This window comes from Sapajus apella, unplaced genomic scaffold (genome assembly GCF_009761245.1).
Source record: "Sapajus apella isolate SASKATOON/1434 unplaced genomic scaffold, GSC_monkey_1.0 scaffold78, whole genome shotgun sequence".
Classification (NCBI taxonomy): Eukaryota; Metazoa; Chordata; class Mammalia; order Primates; family Cebidae; genus Sapajus; species Sapajus apella.
In genome coordinates, this window is record NW_022437018.1 from 10,258,376 (window position 1) to 10,264,549 (window position 6,174).

Below are 6,174 nucleotides of genomic sequence, written 5' to 3' on the forward strand. Positions count from 1 at the left end.
TGTGTCCGACACATGCTTAGTTTCAACAAAACCATTTGCAGGGCCGGGCGCGGTGGCTCAAACCTGTAATCCCAGCACTTTGGGAGGCCAAGGCAGGTGGATCACAAGGTCAAGAGATCGAGACCATCCTGGTCAACATAGTGAAACCCAGTCTCTACTAAAACTACAAAAAAAAAAATTAGCTGGGCATGGTGGCGCGTGTCTGTAGTCCCAGCTACTCAGGAGGCTGAGGCAGGAGAATTGCCCGAACCCAGGAGGCGGAGGTTGCAGTGAGCCGAGATCGCGCCATTGCACTCCAGCCTGGGTAACAAGAGCAAAAAAACGTCTCACCCAAAAAAAAAAAAAAAAACAAACAAACAAACAAACAAAAAAAACCATTTGTAGTTGCCCAAAACCAGGCATTCCTTGTTAGCCTTCAGAATTGTGCACTCTCTGGAAAACAGCTTCTCCCCTTTTCTTCAGAAAAATTCATTGAGAATATAGAAACTGTCAGATAGGAACTCCTTGATCATGCCATGATTAAATCTACAAAACGTTTTTCTTTTTTTTTTTTTTTTTGAGACGGAGTCTCTGTTACCCAGGCTGGAGTGCAGTGGCGAGATCTCGGCTCACTGCAACCCCTGCCTGCTAGGTTCAAGCAATTCTCCAGCCTCAGCCTCCCAAGTAGCTGGGACTACAGGCACATGCCACCATGCCTGGCTAATTTTTCTATTTCTAGTAGAAACGGGGTTTCACCATATTAGCCAGGCTGGTCTCGAACTCCTAACCTTGTGATCCGCCCACCTCATCCTCCCAAAGTGCTGCCCGTGCACAGCAACATTCACTATTTCAGCATTAAGTATGATGCTAGCTGTAGGTTTTTTATGGATCCCTTTATCCAATGCTATATAAAAACAAAAGCAACACTAAAGAACACAACTAAACTCAAAAACTTGGTGGCTTACAGTAACAATCATTTATTTAGCTTATGAATCTGCAATTTAGGCAGGATTCTGTGGGGAAGGTTTGTCTGTTCCACACAGCATTAGTAAGGGCTGAAAGATCCGATTTGAAGATGATATACTCAGATGGCTAAAAAGTTGGTAATTCCTCTGTAGGGGCTGCTTGGCTTTCTCACAGCATAGTATCTGGATTCCAAGAGCAAGTGTTCCAAGACCACATGGAACTTGTTTTAGCTTTATGACGTGGCTTTGCCAAGTGACACAACATCACTTCCACGGTAGTCACAGGCCCACTCAGCCAGATACAAGGGAAGGGAATACAATTCCTACCTCTTGATGGGATGTCAATGACACACAAGAAAAGCATACGGGGCCTGGTGGCTCACACCTACAATCTCATCACTTTGGGAGGCCAAGGCAGGTGGATCACCTGAGGTGAGGAGTTTGAGACGAGCCTGGCGAACATGGTGAAATCCCATCTCTACTAAAAATACAAAAATTAGCCAAGCATGGTGGTGCATGCCTGTGATCCCAGCTACTTGGGAGGCTGAGGTAGGAGATTCGCTTGAACCCAGGAGGCAGAGGTTACAGTGAGCCAAGATCATGCCACTGCACTCCAGTCTGGGCAACAGTGACATTCCATCTCAAAAAAAAAAAAAAAAAAAAGCATATGAATGTGAATTGGGATGTGTTGTGGTCATTGTTGGAAAGTATAAAAGTATAATCTGCCAAAATTTCCTCTATTAGATTGAGGAAGAAGAATCCTTCTATTCTAAGTATGAATCACTCTGATAATGAATCAGTGCTAGATTTTGTCAAGCAGCTATTGCATCTATGGAAGGACTGTATGGTTTTTCTCCTTTATTCTGTTATTATGAGAAGCTTTACCACTGATTTTACAATGTTAAAAAAAACTTTGCATTCCTAGGACAAACCCAAATTGGTCATGACATAATAAATGTTTTATGTATTGCTGGATTTGATTTGCTGTTAAGAACTTTTCCATCTAAGTTGGTTTTTTCGTTGTTTAGTGTTTGTTTTTTGAGACAGGATCTTGCTCTGTCACCCAGGTTGTAGGGCAGTGGCACAATCACAGCTCACTGCAGCCTCCATCGGCCGGGCTCAAGTGATTCTCCCCTATCAGCCTCTAAAGTAGCTGAGACTACAGGAATATGCCATCACACACAGCTAATTCTGATTTTTACTAGCCACAAGCTCTTGCTGTGTTGCCCAAGCTGGTCTTGAACTCCTAGCAATCCTCTCAACTCAGTCTCCCAAAGTGCTGGGATTATGGGCATGAACCACACCCGGCTCATCTATGTTCTTGAAGGATACAGATCTGTAATTTTCTTTTTAGTAACATCATTGTCAGGTTTGGGTATCAGGGTTATACTGGCATCATAAAAGGAGTTGGGAATGCTCTCTCTTCTAATTTCTAGAAGTTTGTGAAATTATTCCTTAGCTATTTAGTAGAATTCACTACCTAGCCCTGGAGTTTTCGTTCTGCAAAGGCTTTTTATGATGAATTCAGTTACTTTTTAGTTAATTTTTTGAGACAGGGTTTCACTCTGTCACCCAGGCTGGAGTGCAGTACTATGATCACAGCTCACTGCAGCCTTGACCTCCCTAGACTGTTAATCCTCCTACCTCAGCCTCCCAAGTAGCTGAGACTACAGGTGAACACCACTATGCCCAGGTTTATTTTTAAAAACAGACACAGGGTCTCATTGTTGCTTGGAATGGTCTCAAAATCTTGGGCTCAAGTGATCCTCCCACTTTGGCCTCCCAAAGTGCTGGGATTACAGGCATGAACAACCATGCCTGTAATCCCCTCCCAAAATTCTGGGATTACAGGCATAAGCCACCACACATGCTCAGCCCCCATTATCTTTTTTGTTTGTGGAGTCTCGCTCTGTGGCCAGGCTGGAGAGCAGCGGTGCAATCTCAGCTCACCGAAACCTCCGATTCCCAGGTTCAAGTGCTAGTCCCTTCCAAGGAGCTGGGACTACAGGTGCCTGCCACCATACCCAGCTAATTTTTGTATTTTTAGTCGAGATGGGGTGTCACCATGTTGACCAGGATGGTCTCGATTTCTTCACCTCATGATCCACCCGCCTTGGCCTCCAAGAGTGCTGGGATTACAAGCGTGAGCCTCCACATCCAGCCTGTCTTTTAAACATCAGTGGGATCCAGTGATGTCCTCTTTCTCATTCTTGAGATTTAGGGTTTCTCTATTGTCTTTTTTATTTTTATTTCTTTTTTTTTTTTTTTTTTTTTTTTTTGGGACGGAGTTTCGCTCTTGTTACCCAGGCTGGAGTGCAATGGCGCGATCTCGGCTCACCGCAACCTCCACCTCCTGAGTTCAGGCAATTCTCCTGCCTCAGCCTCCTGAGTAGCTGGGATTACAAGCATGCGCCACCATGCCCAGCTAATTTTTTTTATTTTTAGTAGAGACGGGGTTTCACCGTGTTGACCAGGATGGTCTCGATCTCTTGACCTCGTGATCCACCCGCCTCGGCCTCCCAAAGTGCTGGGATTATAGGCTTGAGCCACCGCGCCCGGCTTTATTTTTATTTCTGTTTTAACTGCAAACCATCATTGAAAAAGCAGAGTGATCGTTGTAAAAAGATAATCACACAATGATACTCACCAGCTGAAAACCTTCAATAGTTTCCCATGTACATTTTTTTTTTCTTTTTTTTTTTTTGAGATGGAGTCTCACTGTGTCGCCAGACTGGAGTGTAGTAGTGTGATCTTGGCTCACTGCAAACTCTGCCTCCAAGCTTCAAGAGATTATCCTGCCTCAGCCACCCGAGTAGCCGGGCTTATAGGTGTGCACCAACATATCAGCTAATTTTTGTATTTTTAGTAGAAACGGGGTTTCACCATGTTGGCCAGGCTGGTATCAAACTCCTGATCTCAGATAATCTGCCTGCTTCAGCCTCCCAAAGTACTGGGATTGCAGGCATGAGTCACCACACCTGGCCTTCCCATTGCATTTAGAATAAAAGACGAAACCATTACTATATCCTATAGACAGTTACATGATCTGGCCTTTGTCTACTTCTTTAACCCCATTTGTTGCTACTCCTTTACACACAATACTTCAGTCACATCGGCCTTCTGGCAATTCCTAGTCAAACCAAACTTTCACCTGTTCCAGGGTTTTTGTACCTGGCATTCTCTTCACCTGAGCCAGTCTTTTCCCAGAACTCTTTGCATTGCTGTTTCCTTTTTATCCTCCATGTGTCTACTGAAAGTATATATAGCACATCAAAGAAACCTTTCCCTGATCATTCTCAAGTAGCTTATTTACCGTTTTCATAAGCACTTTCCACAAGCTGTAATTATTTTATTGCTTGGTATGTTTATTGACATGTTCAAATTTAATGACATGTTATAGTTTCATCTGAACAGCATATTACAGTATTAGAGTATAGCACTGTAGCTAAAAGAATATGCTCCAGATTCAGACTGGCTGAATTTGAATCCTAGATCCATTACTTACATGAACCTGGACAAGTAATTTAATCTCCCTAGGCCTCGATTATTCCCATCTGTCAAAAGAAATATTAAATAGTACTCATATCATAGTATTGTAATAGAGATTGAGTTAAGGCATCAAAGGTGCTTAAAACAAGGAATGGCACATAATTCTTCAGGAAATATACGTAACTGTAATTATTTATCACCGGTTTCTAGTGCCCAATATGGTATCTGGGATTCAAAGAACATATGAGAGGAATTGTGTAAAGTGTATGCCTGATCTATAAGTGTGTCAGGTGTTACTGATCCAACTCTGCAAGGGAATGCATTAATTGTATAAAAGCTTGGGAATAATCCTTGGGAAAAAATAAATAATTGTACATAGGATTTTAAAAAACATTTTTTATATAAAAAAATGAGTCAGGCGCCTGGCTCACTCCTGTAATCCCAGCACTTTGGGAGGCCAAGGTGGGCAGATCACGAGGTCAAGAGATCAAGACCATCCTGGCCAACATGGTGAAATCCCATCTCTACTAAAAATACAAAAATTAGCTGGCCATGGGAATTTGAGCCTGTAATCCCAGCTACTCTGGAGGCTGAGGCAGGAGAACCACTTGAACCCTGGAGACAGAGGTTGCAGTGAGCTGAGATTGCCTGGCGACAGAGCAAGACTCCGTCTCAAATAAAAAAAAAAAAAAAAAGAGGCGGGGGGTGGTGGCTCACACTGGAATCCAATTACTTTGGAGGCCAAGGCGGGCGGATCACCTGGGGGAGGACTTCACCAGCCTGACCAACAGGGTGAAAAACCATCTTATATTTATTAAAAAAAAAAAAAAAAAAAAAAAGAGACAGAGTTTTGGAACATTGCCCAGGCTAGGCTCAAATGCCTAGGCTCAAGTGATCCTCCCCAGTCAGCCTCCCAAAGGGCTAGAATTACAGACCTGAGCCACTTCACCCAGCCATAAAAACTATTCATAGGTTTTATTATATATTTGCCACTCATTCTGGCAAATTAGCAAACCAAATTACTTTTCTGGGTTTTTTTTCTGTAAAGAATATTTTATTGTATATGACTTTATTTCTTTTTTCTTTTTTTTTTTTTTAATAGAGATGGGGTCTCGCTATGTTGCCCAGGCCGAAGTGCAGTGACTATTCACAGGCACGATCCCACTACTGATCAGCACAGGAGTGCTGATCATTTCTGATCTGGGCCGGTTCCCCCTCCTTAGGCAACCTGGTGGTCCCTCACTCCCAGGAGGTCACCATATTGATGCCGAACTTAGTGCAGACACCCAATCGGCATAGTGCACTACAGCCCAGAACTCCTGGGCTCAAGCGATCCTCCCACCTCAGCCTCCCGAGTAGCTGAGACTACAGGCATGCATCACTGCACCCAGCGACTTTATTTCTAAATTGTTTATTTCTTGAACTATTTGTGCTTCATTTCTGCCTGCTAGAACATAAAGTCTCCAAAAACAGGGACTGACCCTTCCGTCTTCCCAACAGTAAACATCACTGAGTACCACAGTGACACCACACACCCTATGTTCCCTGTCCTTGAAAAAACCAGATGGAGAGAGGTAGAAACATTGGTAAACAGGCAGTTATCATAAAGTGTGGCGCATACTCTATTTGGGAAATATCTGGTGTTATATCCTAATTTGGGAATCCAATCAGATTGCAAGTACAGCTAACAAGCTTCCCAAGGGAAGTCCTCCATAATGCTGACACAACATCTGGCACACAA